Genomic DNA, 16,527 nt, shown 5'->3' with positions numbered 1-16,527 from the left:
TGGGAATGAGCCCGTTCTGTTTGGGGAATGGGACTCTCCACGGTGTTATTTTTCTTTTTGGTTTTCTGCATTTTCCAAATTGTTTTCAAGGAGTATGAATTACTTATCTAAGGGAAAGACAAACCTTATTTAACAATAATAAATAAATACACTTTGTGAAGGCATTTTTTTGTACTAACTCTTGATGAAAGCAGAGAGTGTGGTCACAAATCTCGGTTCAAGGAAAGCATTTCTATGAGGGCTAAATGAGAATAAAGTAAGCTGTTTACATTCTAATGTTCTGCTCGGCACGCGTGTCTAACGTTGATGCCAACTGGTTCCTTAGATGGCCTCTCAAATGCCGTTGATCTCAACTGCTTTTTTGACATGGGTTAAATAGCAGTGTGAGGTTTAGCTCTCAGATTATTACCCAAGAGCAGAGATTCTCTCGTAGTAGAAAAGGTGGTCAAGACGCACTAGACTTCAGATGATCAAGAAGCCATGTCCATGGGTGACGCCATGAAATCGGAGAGCAGATGATTTACACGATTGTCCACACTGGGGCTACTCCGTCTCCATCATGCAGTGGGCTGTATGGAAGGAAGCTTGCTTCCCAGCCACACTTTTGTTTAATTGGCCCCAAAGCCCAGAGGGGTACTCAGTTGAGTCTCCAAAGCTCTGCACAAAAAGCTTGGGGGGAAACTGTTTTGGTCTGGACATTTTAAAGAACAGCATGCCCTTTAAATGAAGGATTTGCCTACTTGTTAATTCTGGAAGAACGCTTTTGTCTCAGGAAAACAGGAGCTATTGGTTACCTGCAATTGTCAATTACCCTGTTCTGTTGAGAATCATTGACTGCAGCCCACACTATCATATCGAGTTACAGTGAAGCCTCTAGCAGCGTGCACTGATAGGACCCTACTCCAGCATTTAATATATGCTGTAGAAATGCACTTGATACACACAACCACTTGGACGAATCTCAAGGAAATTATACTGAGTTCAAAAGCCAATGATTCCATTATAGAATATTCTCAAAATGACAAAATTATAGAGATAAATAACACATTAGCGCTTGCCAGGGGTTAGAGATGGGGAACAGGGCTGTGGGGAGATTTGTAGTGATGGAACTGTTCTGTATCTTGATTGTGGTGGAAGTTACAAGAATCTATTCCCAAGATAACATTGCACGGGAACACACACACACACACACACACACACACACGAGAACATATGATCTTAGTGAAATTTGAATGAAGTCCGTGGGCTCTACCAATCCCAATCTCCTGCTTCTGAGATCATGGTCCAGTTATGTAAGTGTAAGATGTCAACTTTGGGGGAAGGGGGCGAAGGGTACACGAGACCCTTGTACTATTTTGCAAATTACTGTGAATCCGTTATCATTTCAAAATAAAATACTAAATCAATAAAACAATGAAATGGCTATGAGAAGCCCAGAAAACCTCAGGAAATTCTGGATTTTGTTTCTATCTTGCTCAGAGAATCTTTCCCAGGTGTGGAAAACGCTAACCTCTACGCACACAGCTTTTTTGGGAGATGCTGACTCCCCACATCTCAGAGTTGGATATCGACCGGGTACCCCAGGGAGGTGGAGACACCTTATACCAGAGGCCACAACCAGCAAGTCAACCCTCGCACCCTTCTAGGAGATCCTCTTTAAGTCCCACCTATTTTAGGCAAAACTACTGAATAGGTCTCCTTTTCCGGACCAAGTGCGGCTCTTGTGAAGATCGAGCCACTCAAAGAGTCTGCCTGAGAGGTACTCAGAGATCCCTTATTTGGTCAGGAATTAACCTAGCTCTCCCCGTATAGTGCCATGATGTCCGTCTGGTGTGACTCCTCGAGGTCAATGGGCTTGTCTGTTTCGCTCCGTGCAGGACCCTCAGCAGGCTCGGCACATCATAACATCCTTACAGGTTGCTGTCGAAATAACGACTGGATGAGTTATTTGTATTTACGTAATGGGCATGCGAATGTTTGTGGAATTGAATTGACCAGTGTGATAGGGATAAAACTCCTTCATATGGTAGTCTTCAGTGTTTTATTCTCTTTCATCCTTCCTCTTTCACCAGACACTAAAGAGAATTCTCTTCAACTGCTTATTTTCTAAAGTACGAGAGTGTGACTTTTGCCAGGCCAGCTGCAAGATGTTTTGTGATGAGAAGGGGGAGAGAGGGAGAGGAGACAGAGAGAGGTGAGAGGAGGGGAGGGAGGTGAAATGGGGAGGGAAGAGAAGGGGCAGGAAACAGGAAGGACCAGGGGTCCTGAGAAAGAAGAGTGCTGTGTTCTAGAAGGCAGATCCAAGAGGAGTAAAGGCTGGACCAGAGCTGACCTTGACTCCGGCAGGGGAGCTTGGAGTGTGACAAGTAAACTTAGAGGGTTCAGAGAAGCTTCTACTAGCTATTTTTCCTGCCTGTGTGCTTCTGGGATTTCTTTCTTAATCCTCAAAATATAAAACCGTTGTCAGGCTCTCTCTAAGTGAAAACTTTATTTTTATATTTCTAGATCACGGAGAATTCTTCAGAAGTCCAAACTCGGTTGATAACCCTTTCTCACTTTGGGGGAGGTCCTTTTATGGCTCATACTAAGTATTTTTGGCATGAACAATTTTTTTCCTGCTCCATTTCTTCTGTGGGAAACCGTGCTGAGGCTCAAGGGTCACCTTATTCTCTCCCCTACGTGGCCAGCGTACTTTCTCACTGCGGAGTCCCTTCTCCCGCCCTTCGTGGTTTCTGAGAGCCGCTGGCTTGCTTTTGGTGCCCCTGATAGATTGTGATGTTTCTGCTGTGCTCCTCCCCAGCTCTGGAGCAGATGTTAGCTGCGCTGTTGTATTTTCAGTCATGATACTTAAAAATACTCTGCTTTTCACCCAAAAGCATGCATCCAAAATTGTCATTTTAATCAGTTCGATTTTCTTTTCCTCCTTCGTCCTTTGTTTGATAGCATCGTATTTTCTTATATTTTGAACACAGCTGCAGGCTGTCTAAAATATATTTCTTCTTTCCTGCAGTAACATGCATATGTACATATGTACTTATGCAGGAGAGAAAGAAGCGGGGGCGCCTGGGTGGCTCAGTCGATGAAGGGTCTGCCTTCGGTCCTGGAATCAAATCCCACATCAGTCTCCCGGCCCAGTAGGAAGTCTGCTTCTCCCTCTCCCTCCGCCTCTCCCTGGCTCTACTTAACCCCCCTGCTTGTGCTCTCTCTCTCTCAAATAATTAAATAAAATCTTTAAAAAGAAGAAAGAAAAAGAAAGAAAGAAAGAAAGAAAGAAAGAAAGAAAGAAAGAGAAAAAGAGAAAGAAAAAGAGAGAGGGAGGGAGGAAGGAAGGAAGGAAGGAAGGAAGGAAGGAAGGAAGGAAGGAAGGAAGGAAAGGAAGGAAATGGTTCCTGGTCATCTACCCCTGCTGACGGGTGGTGATTCCTAGGAGGCAGCCTTAGTGGGAGTCTCTGGAAGCTTCCTGCGATGCTGGGGGAGCTGGCTGTCCACAGTGGGCTCTCTTTCTCCTCCTGGAGGAACACAGGCATGGCGTTGGCTGTGGTGGCTTGAGGAGAGGCGATGTGGTTAGGATGGGGCTGTGTCTCTGGCCCCCCTCATACTCTCTTCCTCAGTTTCTGTGGTCCTCGGATGTGCTTTAGCCTCATCCCTGGTTCTAGGATTTTCACACAGGTATCTTGTTCATACTTAGTCTTTCTGTGAGGGGTTTATGTTGAGTGCCTGCTCTTCTGCCATCTTGTGGACCTATGAATGAATCTTTTCCAAATCATATTCTAGTTGAGGCAATAAGTTCCGTTCACCCCTTAGTTCCTAGTGTTGGCTAATGTCATCTTAGATTTTACAACAGGATGATTCCTACATAAACTTAACCTTTGTTATCTCTGGTTTAACTGACATAACTGATGCAGCCAGTTTTTTCCTGACCCATCTTTCCTATTCTTATGCTCTTAATTTTACCTTGTCTCTTGGTTGGCTGAAGCACATCTTCAATTATTTGTTTTACCAGGAAGACAACACGTATTTCATGTTTTCTGAGTGCTTGTATGTTTGAGAAAGGCTTTCTGTTAAGTTTACTCATGAAAGACCCTTTGTCAGCCCCTGATATCCTTTGGTCACAGTGTTTTACCTAAAACTCTGTGTGTTCCTTTGCTCAGTTCTGACATTTGGTGTCATTGGTCAAGAACTTAATCACCACATATGTTTTTGTATCTTTGTTAAAAATTAAAAAAAAAAACACCTTTCTTTACTTTTTACCCTAGTTCTAAGTATTTCCTCAGGACCCATCTAGGTGAGCGTAATACTTACTTATATCTTTATTAATCTTTGCGAGTAATGTAGGCCTTTGCAAGCAACTTACTCAAGTCTTCAGAAAAATTTTCACTCTATTTTCGATGAATGCTTTTGTTCTAGTTTCTCCTTCAGATACAGTAATTAGTATATATTACACATTTGTTGACTATCTTTCCTATCTGTTGGTTTTCTAGAAATGTTAGTTTCTGCCTGGAGACAGTATGATGGTAAGGTAAGAACAGAGAGAACACTCTCCTTTTCACCTCAAAATGGTAGAGTGTCAACAATCCAGTTTTAATGTTTCCATGGGGTTCTGGGTGTCTGAGTCGGTGACAAGTGTGGCGCACTGACAGGGCATCTTCCCTTCTATTCTGCAGGAAGTCCTGGTTTGTGATCTGGGCACATTTCCCCCATCCTACCCCGTGTTCATGTAGTCACTGTGTCCATAGCCTGAATTGGGAGAGAGCCCTTACTCTAATTCTTTCTCAACTCTTATCTAAGTATATTTAGATAAATTTATGTTTTTAAAGGAATAATTTATAGACAGTAAATTTAGCCTTTTAATTGTACAATTCTATGAGTTTCGTAAATATGGAGAGTTGCGTAATCACCACCACAATCAAGATAAAGGATAATTCCAACATTCAAAAATGTTCCTCTTGTCCCCATTTAACCCCATCCCCTAACCCTAGCTCTTGGTAACTATTGATGTGATTTCTGATCCCTTCAGTTTTGCCACTTCAGAAGATTATAGAAATGGAATCATACAGCACGTAGCCTTTTTTGGTCTGGCCTCTTTCACTTAGCATGACGGATTTAAGATTTGTCCTTGTTGTTGTATGTATTAGTGTTCATTCCTTTTTAATGCTAATTACATTTCATATTGTAGGTGGATCAGAATTTGTTTATCCATTTGTCTGTTGATAAACACTTGGGTCATTTCCTGTTTGGGGGCTGTTATCCATAAACATGCTGTGAATTTTCATACACAGGTCTTTATGTAGACACGTGTTTTGTTTATCTTGGGTAAATATTTAGAAGTGGGATTTTTAGGTTATATGACTAATTTTACAAGAAATTTCCAGAATGTTTTCCAAAGTGGCTGCACCATTTCGCATTCTGGCCAATGGTGTAAAAAAGTTCTAGTTTCTCTATATTCTCATCAACGCTTGGTATTATCAGGTTTTTAAATTTTAGCTATTCTAATAAATACATAATTGTATTTCCTTGTGGTTGATATTTGCATATCCCTAACAAATTAATGATGCTAAGTGTCTTATTTGCCATCCCTATATCTTCTTCAGTGAAGTGTTTATTTAAAACTTTTGCCTATTTTTAATGGGTTGTTTGCTCTATTCTTGCATTTTAAGAGTTCCTTGTAATAATATTCTGAATGCAAGCCTATTTTTAAAGATTTTATTTATTTATTTGTGAGCAAGAGCAAGCACGAGCAGGGGAGAGGGGCAGAGGGAGAAGCAGACTTCCTGCTGGGCAAGGAACCTGACGCAGGGCTCCATCCCGGGACCCCAAGACCGTGACCTGAGCCAAAGGCAGACGCTTCACCGACTGAGCCACCCAGGCTTCCCTGAACACAAGCCTTTTATCAGATATGTTTTGTAAAGATTTTCTCCCAGTCTGTGCCTTATATTTTTTATTTTTATAACAATGTGTTTCAAAGAGAAAAAGTTTTCATTTGATGAAGACCAATTTATCACTTGTTTTTTTTTTTTTATGGCTTTTCCTTTTTGTGCCCTACGATACCTTTGCCAAGATTGCAAAGATTTTCTCCCATGTTTTCTTCTAGAAGTTTTATTGTTTTAGGTTTTACATTTAGGTGATCCATTTCAAGTTCAAGTTTTTATATGCAGTGTAAGGTACATTTCGGTTTCATTTCTCGTTGCATGTGGATGAACAATCGTTCCAGTGTCATTTCTTGAAAGGTCTATCCTTTCTCCATTGAATGCTACTATTGTCAAAAAAAAATGCAAAAAAAAAAAAAAAAAAGAAATCAATTGGCCGTGTATGAGTAGGTCTACTTCTGGAAGCTCTGCTCAGATTCATTGATTGTGTCTCTTCTTTCTCGAATACCACGCTGCCTGGATTTCGGCAGCTCTTTTGTAAATCTTGAAATTAGATGGCCTGAGTCTTCCAATTTTGTTCTATTTTCAAAATTGTTTTGGTTATTCTCAGTCTTCTGCTTTTCCCTATAAATTTTAGAATCAGCTCACATATTACTACCCCCCAAAAGGTGGCTTCTAAGAATATGATTGGGATCGTATGAAGCTATAGGTCTGTTTGGGGTGCATTGACATATAACAACATTCAGGCCTTCCACCCATGAACACAATAGATCTCCCTACATTTATTTAGGTCTTCTTCGATTTTTCTCATCAATGTTTCATGTTTTTCAACACATAAATCTTATATCTATTTTGTTAGACTTATCCTTAAGTTTTTTATGCTGTTTCGAATAGTAATGTCTTTAAACTTCCAAGTAGCAGTTGGTCTTTGCTAGCATATAGAAATATAGTTGACTTCTGTGTGTAATGTTACTATTTTTAATCTGACAGGTTACCCCCACTTTGCTAGAATCTCTATAGCAAGCTGCTGCCTCTCTGAATGTTCTGCCTATGTAACTCAGAGTGAAAATAAGAATAATTCACTCAGTCAACTGATTAGAATATTTCTATGTTCTTGGATTCCCTTACGGTTTTTCTGAATGGGCTGGTTGTTTTATTACTGACAGTTCATAATCCATGATTTTGTGTGTGTGTCTCAAAGATATGCTCAGGCAGTTTTAACAATTCTTTAGAAACTCAGTTACATCTTGATTAACCCAGACATTTCACCTGACTCCAGAGAAGTTGTTAGTGACAACAGACCCAATGAGAATAATTTATCTTACGGGGCTTATGTGCAAGTCTTTTCTTCTGCACTGTCAGCAAAGGGCCTAATGAAGTATTTACTTCATGTAAAATAAAGAAAAGTATCCCTAACTGCACTTAGAGGCTGAGAGTTAACATTATGCCATCAATTGTGTCTTGGCCTTCATTCTTTTCCCTTGGGCAGTATAACAAATGGATGTTTATAAGGGGAGATTTTTAATTCATAAAGCTATTTAAATAAAGTGGTTAATGTTTTAAATTTGGGGAATTAATTTGTCATAAAAAGAAGCCCATAGCAATACAGAAATATGCCAGAGTATAAAAATGTAAGAATGTAGTCAATTCTTGGACTCCTCATCTTACTGGTGAAAATGACTTTAAAAGATCTCTAAGAACCCTCCATCCTCCCAAGCCACACCAATTTTGAAATCCCCATTTTAGGATTTTTTCCTGCAGCTAGCCAATAAGCGTTCTTTATACTTTAGAGAAAGGCACGTGCAATGTCAGGCCAGGAAAGCTGTCCCATTTCCAAACACCTAAAATTATTAGTTATTTACGGTATTTTAGAAACTGCCACCCTTATTATTGGGTCATCTAGAGTTGGCTCGGTGCCAATGGCAAGAGGTCCCAAAAATATCTGAAGACAAATCTGAAGACAGCTACCATGCCTCACATCTAGGTCTTCTCTCTTAGAGTATTCAGATATTAGTAATCACCCACCTAAGTCATTCATTTAACAAGTATTTATGGGGTGCCTACTACCATTCTAAGATATTTTAGGCCCAAAGATAGTAGACAGAACAAAATTGATGAAGCCCCTTTCCTATGACTTAGGATTCTACTTGGGGGACAAAACTCTTAAATATGATAGGAAGGACTGAGCGTTACGGAGAAAAAAAAGGCACGTTAAGGGGAATAGCTTATGCTGGGGATTGTAGGCTGGGGTAGCTCCAGAAAACAGAGTTTATCAAATATTTTGGTCTCCAGAACCCTTTATGGCCATAGAAGTTATAGAGATCCCCAAAGAACTTCTGTTTTTGTGAGTTATTATTGACATTTATCATAAAAGGTTTTAAATATTTATCAATTCACTTCCATAAAGTAATAATAAACCTGTTCGGTTTTATCTTCCATATTTTAAAAACTACATTTAAAAGAACTGATGTGTTCCAGTTTAATATCCAGTAGAATGCTTTACTTCCTATTTGTCGTACAAAATACTAAAAAGATATGTACTCAAGGATCAAGATTTAGTAAAGTAAATCTTACTGCTTCATCAAGATGTTCTTTTTTTTGAGAGAGAGAGAGAGATGGGGCGGGGAGAGAGAGTGTGGAGGGAAGGGGCAGAGGGAGAGAGAGAATCTCAAGCAGGATCCACACCCAGTATGGAGACCCGGTTCAGAGCTCGATCTCACGACACTGAGATCATGACCCGAGCCGAAATCAAGAGTCCAATGCTTAACTGACTGAGCCACCCAGGCGCCCCCATCAGGACATTCTTAAGTGGTATTATAGACTTCTGTTGATTTATTGTGTGCTTCCTGGCTCGGGTATGTGGAGGTAAAGTGTAAAAGGACTACTAGTCCTAGAGTTTGGTGCCAGCATGTGGTTAGTGCATGGGCCAATAGTTATACCCACCGTTGCTTTTGCACCATCAGTGCAAATATCAAAGCAGTGAAAATGCCAAATAATGTCCCCTCATTATTAAGAAAATAGTTTTGACCTTGTGAACTACCAGTGGCCCATGGATCATATTTTAAGAAATACTACCATCAAATAAATTTTGATAACTTCTGGATTAGTTCAAGAGTTGAATTTTACCTCATCGCTAACTCAATTTTCAGAGAAATTAAATTGTCCATAAGACAAGCCATACATTTATTAGAGGCTCTGCTTCCAGCTGAATGAAATGTCTAGCAAACCCAGGCAGTTGGAATTCCTTCCTATTCCGGCTCTCATTTCTCCCGTATGTGTGCAGTGCGGGGTCTGCGTACGGGGCAAGCATTACCCATAACCTCAATGCTAAAACTGCCAGTGCTGTTTCTCTCTGTGTTCAGCCTCAGTCAAACACTCCCCAACTATTGATGGCTTCAGACTGGTGAATTTTTCCCAAGTTATACATCGTCTTGGTTTATAGTTGCTGTCCTCTGCATCTTATATTAATTTTTTTGAGAGAATTGTATTTTATGTTGCTCTGTCTTACTCATATGTTGGTGTTACCAAATTTTTTGCTTAAACTAATATGACTGTATCTATTTACTCCGGTTAAATTCCAAAATTCTCTCTCTCTCTCTCTCTGTCTCTTTTTTTTTTTTTTAACCTATATTGGATATATCCGCAAACATAAGAGTCGGTTTCAGTCCTTTTTCCTTTTATGTTTTCTAGAGAATTACTGAAAACCTTCTTCACTGGTGTTCTTTCTATGTTGTCTTCCCTAGAATCTCGTGTTTCCAGGTAATAACGAACTTGACAGGGAGTCAAAGACATTCTGGTAATCCAGTCCTGCCATCACTATGAGTTAACAGCACAAACATTTTCTCTGTATCTTATTTCTACGTTTGTAAAGCACACAGATTGTGTTCGGTGATCTTCTGGAGCCCTTTCTACCTCTGTGAGCTTTTGTTTTGTAGAAGCGGATTCTTACTCCATTTCCTTCTAAGTGGAGGCTGAGTGGGGCGAGGGGGTTCGGATGGTTTCCACCATATTCCTTAATAACCTCTTCTTAATCAGGTAGTGTGTGCTTCCCTGAAAATGCTAATGGAGGGCTTCCCTTTAATTGGAATGAGTCATTTCCCTTATAAGAATAGATTAGAATAGAATAGAATAGAATAGAATAGAATAGAATAGAATAGAATAGAATAGAACTGGATGGGTTACCACCCCGTACTCCTGGATAATAACTCGGATTATAGCTACTTTCTTGCTAGGGCCTTTGCACTAACCCCTTCTGTGATTGCAAAGTAGATATGAAAGTGGGTGTACAGAGGCCACCAACTTAAAAAGCTTCTCACGTATGTAATGATACCTGCACGCTTGCAGCCCCGACTGCACCCAGACCACGAGGCCAGTCTCTTTCTGGCGGATGCCATCCCGTCTGGGACTTCGTATCACTTTGTGTCTCACGTGAACTGATTCCTGCTATCCTCCCTGATCCTTTTCCTTCACATGCCTGGCCTCGCGCTGACCTTGTTCCAAGTCTCCAACCTCATTTTAGGTGAAGACTGAAGCCAAATAGCAACTTCCCACGCCTGGCACTCTCAGCATTTTTATCAACCCACTGCTTCGAAGCTGCCCCAACTTGTTCGGGAAACTGCTGCTCTGAGTGACAGCCCTCTGAACCCTGCTGCCTCCAGCTGGCAGCGGTGGTCTTGGCTTTGTCATCCTGGTTGAGAAGATCCATGTTCCCTAGACCGCTGGGTGGGTCTTGGGTAACCAACAGAGCTGGTCTTTGCAGAGATATAGAATATTGGACTTTTAATTGCTACTGCCTTGAGCAGTGGGTTGGATCTTGGGTGGCCATGGCTTACCTCAAGAGAAGGGAACTATAAGGATATTATCTTATTAAAAGCCTGGGTGAGGGGCGCCTGGGTGGTGCAGTCCGTGAAGCGTCTGCCTTTGGCTCAGATCACGATCCCAGGGTTCTGGGATCAAGTCCCACATCGGACTCCCTGCTCAGTTCAGGGTTTGCTCCTCCCTCTCCCTCTGCTCCTCTCCCTGCTTGTGCTCTCTCTCTCTCTCTCTCTCTCTCTTTAATAAAGAAATAAATAAAACCTTTAAAAAAAAGCCTGGGTTAAGCAAACAATGGGTCAGTTATCAGTTTATCACTGACTTGGAGCTGTTGATTTAATCTTATTGACTTTCCATTTCCTTTATCTATAAAACACAGATAATAACAATTTTAGAGGATGATAAGACACAGATGTAATGTTTTGCACACAGGAGGTTTCAGTTAATGATAATTATTATTACCTTTGCCATTGATAAGGGTTTTCATCTGCAATGTTTAGGTAATTTGCATGCATAACATCAGTATGCTAATGACCAAGTGACGTAACTTGTATATCTCTGTGTTCGTTCGTAGGCATTCTCTTTATTCTCTGGAAAACATGAAATACTAAATGTTTTGCAAATTTATTTTAAGATTAGCAGAAACAAAAGAGAAATCAGATATCATATCGGAATATTCTCGTTTCCCTGGGCTTCTCCACTCACGTGATGAAGGAAGGAGTGACTTTTTGGGCTGGTGAATTGCTCCCAAGTTGTACATCTTCTCGATTTCTATTTACACAGAGAGCACCACCGATGCCGAGCATGCTGGCTGACACATCGCCCACTATCACTACGAGAAACAAATACTGCTTTTGAGCCTGGTTCTCAGAACCTGGTCGATGGCTGGAATGGAATTGATGTGTGGGGCCTCAAGTCAAATTCTGTCCGTCTCATTTATTTTCCTGCCTCTGAGTCTTCTCCAGAATTACACCAGTTATTGCCAATTAAAGCCCGGCTCTGGGTCCCAGGCAATGGATCTCAGCACGAAAGTGGACGGTGTTATCAGATATTGTCATCAGTACGGAGGATGGGAGGTTTGCATTCAATTCCAACTTAAGCTCCCTCTTCACCTGTGAACATGAGAAGGCCTCGAATAAAATGGTCAAATTTGTGATCTCGTTTGTCATAGCCAGCACTGTCTTCCCAGATGTGAGGCCTGATTTCCAGCAGCTGAAGGGAAGACTATTGGATTAACTCCAGGCCTGTGATTGATTTGCTCTGGTCTTCGTCAGCCTGCAAGGCAGAAGTAATGGTAGGAAATATAGATTATGTATCTTGGCTGGCGACAAATCAGTTCCCTTCCAGAGAGCATGATACTGTCAAGACTTGGGGCAACAGCTCGTCATTCCAGAGACTGTAAGCTCCTTCCACGATGTGAATATACTTCTGCTCTCATTTCAATTTTTAAAGAATTCATTATCATTCCATAGCACCTCTAATCAATTATCCGCCTATGTACATTTCTCATTTCAGGCTTATTGTCTCCTGGGGTTGAGCAAACTTCTGGCTTTCCAGCTTTGTCAGCAGTGAGTGTCTATTCAAAAAAGGTTAGCTAGGTTTACAAGAACCCAAAGAAACCATAATTAAGAAAGTAAGTTAGGTTCTGGAAAAAAAAAATAACATAGTAGTACGTTCCCCAAAAAACAATTGACTTTTTGATTATCTTCCTTTATTTCCCGCATAACAAGGTTTTAAGGAAAGTTGATTGATGTGAGTTAATTCTAAGGACCTCAGCAAATGTAGGTTCAATGACCTGTTTTATACATTACTGTGTTGGTCCAGGTAAGCTTTGCTCTCATGGGTTGATGACTGAGGTGACTTATTGAAATACCCCCAGTCAGGGTCGGGGAAGAACGAGGCCCTCTGACCTCCACCCCTCACAAAGCTGCCTTCTTCGATGTCTCTCCCAATACTCTCTTTAGTTACCAATAAATTCATAATTTGTGTGTGGGGGGGGATTTATGTATTTAGACTTACTTAAAATCATCAGTTCAGCATTAATCTTATAAACTTGTTTAAATCATTACATAGTTCATTATTAAACTCCTATTTGGAATTGATCCAGCATTACAAATGAGAAAAATACGAACAAAGTGATTTACAAGTAGGCAGTGAGCCAGATGTCTGCAGAATGTTCCAGACAGCTTGACTGCAAGTCATCACTGTGCATATCCAGCAAGTTTTCAAGTCACGATGAAGGTGATATCAGCTTTAAAACAAGCAAAACAGAACAACAACAACAAAAAAAACCCCAAAAAACTATATTTGATGTAGATTTCAGATGAACATTCACAAGGTACGACCAGCATAGAACACACTGGAGACATGTGACCATAGGTCTCAGGCAGCCAGGATTTCAGCAAAAGGGTGATGTGGTGAGATTTGGAAGATGAGAGGTGCTCTTGAGATGAAGAGCCAACGAATAGAAAGTTATCGAGGAAAGCTGGACAAGAGATAAGAACTCATGGAGAACCAGTGTGGATGAGGAAGCAGCACAAATGTGAAAAACCCAAGGATCTGTGGGAGAGGCTGGCAAATGAAACAGGATGGAGGACACAGCAGCTTCTGGAAAGTTCTAGTCTCTGGCACTGAAGACTGGGAGGGGGAAGTGCTCTCAAAGGGAAGAGACCAGTGGAAAGGGGGGCTCGGAAGCAGGATGTGGTCTTGGGAGTGGTGTCCAGTCCGATGCGTACACCCAGGTTACTAAGATTCCTGTCGGATTTCTACATGCAAATATCTGCAAGTCGCCACATCTCCGCGTCTGGGACTCCAAACAGAGATTTAGCCCAGGAAAATAGATTGGGGATCAGGGTCTAGATGGAAATGTCAGTGATAAGTCTAGATAAAATGCTTCGGGCGAGAAACGGAAAGGTAAAGAGAATGAACTTTTCTAGGGAAGCAGCCCCTCAGGCCCGGCTAGAAGAACAGCCTTGATGGGCAGAGAGAATGCCACGGGGAAGCAGGGGCTGCACCAGCAGGACGGTATGGGGGCAGGGGTGCGGGTGGGGGTAGACGTGGGGGATGGGCTTTAAGTCAGGGTGGTGGTGAGCCTGAGCGAAACGGGTCCAAGGTGCCTCCTCGCTGACGGGTACTCTTGGCTTACTGAGCATCGTGCAGCAATGGGGAGACAGCCAGTGGAATGAGATCCAAATAACAATTAAAGAAATTAAAGAAATAGAATTTTTCAAAGTGAGGCAGTCCAAGCCTTTGGAGATCCAATGTTATTTCTTCAATCATTACACGAATTTTTACTGAGCACCTACTATGTTCCATGTTCTGTTCCAGGCCTGGGAACGTCTACATTTATTCTGAAGTTCAAATTGGGAAAAGATACTTAATGATCACAAATACCTAAAGACGTTCACGTTGCTGGTTCCTCAAGAAAAGCTGTCGAAAGCAGAAAGGAAACAGCTAACAGGAAAATTGGATGAATGCGCTACACAGAGGTCTGGAGGGGGCAGCTGTGGCCAGGACCAGGGGTGCCATGTATGACCATGGGACCACACCACGCTCAGCCAAGTCAGAGGGGAGGTCAAGACTGGAAGTCACAAAGCAAGAGTTTGGAGGGAGGTGAAAGGCAGAAAAACAATAAAATTAGATCTCAAGCACGCAGAATTTCTGAGCAATTCCTTCTCCCACAAGGCTGTGCAAAGCTCTTCTTTGTGGGGGAGCAAGCCTGTGATGCATGGATGGGTCTGGGAAGGCTTAAGGGGATGGGGCCGGGACATTTATTTGTCTGTGAGACATCATGTGTTCCCCAGGCGACTTCTTTTTTTTTAAGGCATTCTTTTTTTTTTTTTTTAAAGATTTTATTATTTATTTATTCGACAGAGATAGAGACAGCCAGCGAGAGAGGGAACACGATCAGGGGGAATGGGAGAGGAAGAAGCAGGCTCATAGCAGAGGAGCCTGATGTGGGGCCCGATCCCACAACGCCGGGATCACGCCCCAGGCGACTTCTACCACATGACCCTCAGCTCCCATGGTCATCACTATGAATAACGCTCAAGGCAAAGCCAGCTGGCAGTTACCAACTGGGCTGCATGGTTTTCGATACAAGTCTAAGGTCCCTGTACCGGACTTCAGCAACAGGGGAGTAGGGGCACGTGTGCTTCCCCGAGGCCTTGCAGAATTTCTGACACGTTAAGCATTTAGTAAATATTAGTGGAATAAATGGACAAATAAGCAAAAGAACTCCAGTATATTCCACCTTCAGTGTAAGCAGGGATTGGGGAAACATCATATGCAAACATCATAAGTCAGAACATCATATGCAAACCAGGTGTAGTCAAAGGTATCCTTGAACAAGTCCTTAAGGCGCTCATAAGCTCCAGAATTGATGGCTTGCTGTATATAGCCCCACATGCTAGTTCATGTATACACCAAGTCGTTGAGACGCCCTACACTAAAGGAAGGAGCAACAGGAAACTCTGATGTAGATATCTGGTTGTTCACCCTATTCCATCTTTGAGATAAATATAAAAGCCCTTGTGTTAAATGGGATACGGGCAGAGAGAGTCACCTCCACTTTGGGTGAGAAGGTGAGGTTATAAATTAAATACCTGCATGGTTGATCCCCCTGAACACGTATAAATGCTTTTTACACAAGTGGACAGGAACAGACAAACCGAGATAAATGTGTTTAACAAGAGCCAATTAAAAGTTTCAGGCCTAGGGGCGCCTGGGTGGCACAGCGGTTGGGCGTCGGCCTTCTGCTCAGGGCGTGATCCCGGACTTAGGGATCGAGCCCCACATCCGGCTCCTCCGCTAGGAGCCTGTCTCTTCCTCTCCCACCTCTCCCTGCTTGCGTTCCCTCTCTCGCTGGCTGTCTCTCTCTCTCTCGAATAAATAAATAAAATCTTTAAAAAAAAAAAAAAGTTTCAGGCCTAAAGTGACACTTTTAATTAATTATTTTTTTTCTACTAATTATCAGTAATCAGAGTGAGAATTACATCTATGGGCACCCTAACCGCTGAGAATTTGGCACGTCTTTAAAATCATATTCATAAAGTATTTTAGCAAGATTTATTTGGGAGCAAGATGGGGTGCTCCCTGGAGAAAGGATGGAGAGGTGGCCCACTGGTGGTCTTGTGAGCAGATTTCTCCATTGTTGAAACAATCTGGCTTGCACCCCAAATTTGCAGAGCCGATCTGCAGAACACACAGCCCTCCTGTTAGCCGGACCGATCAACCTTCCAAAGCTTGTCCAAGGGGTTCTACTGGCCCCTCCCCACCACCACCCAAGGGATACATTCATTTCACACAGTATGTTGGTGTCTAGTAAAGAAAACCCTCTCCACTTGTTGTGTTTCCAGTGAGAGTAGTATCTCGGACAGTTGCTCTAAGGCCCTCCTCTTGACCTGGCACTATCTGAAGGTCTAATCGAAGGTGAACATCGCCCTAGAGCTGCTGCTGCTTGTCACAACACTGCCCAGGCTGTCAGTCACTCATACGACCTCAACACGACTCAGACTTGGAAAGACACCAGTGGTGGGACAGCCATAGCAATGAGAGAGCAGAGCACAGAGAACACCCCTCAGCTCTGCACTGGTGAAGACTGAGGGAGCTACTGGGTCTGTTTCTTTCCTTAATGAAATGGGATGGGCTATCTTCTTTGGCATGCTGGACTTAAGAGGCCAACACAACATTTGGCAGGTGACATCTTGCAGAAGGCCAGATGAGTGATGAGAGGCTGACCCGGAGGCATGAGTCCAAACTGATTTCATAGGGATCTGAAGAACCTAACAGGAGATAGGAAAGAAGGTGCTTGACCAAATATGCAAGTGCAGACTGCAGAAATGGCAGA

The sequence above is a fragment of the Ailuropoda melanoleuca genome, chromosome 15, assembly GCF_002007445.2.
Source record: "Ailuropoda melanoleuca isolate Jingjing chromosome 15, ASM200744v2, whole genome shotgun sequence".
Classification (NCBI taxonomy): domain Eukaryota; kingdom Metazoa; phylum Chordata; class Mammalia; order Carnivora; family Ursidae; genus Ailuropoda; species Ailuropoda melanoleuca.
This window is presented reverse-complemented; position numbering follows the sequence as displayed.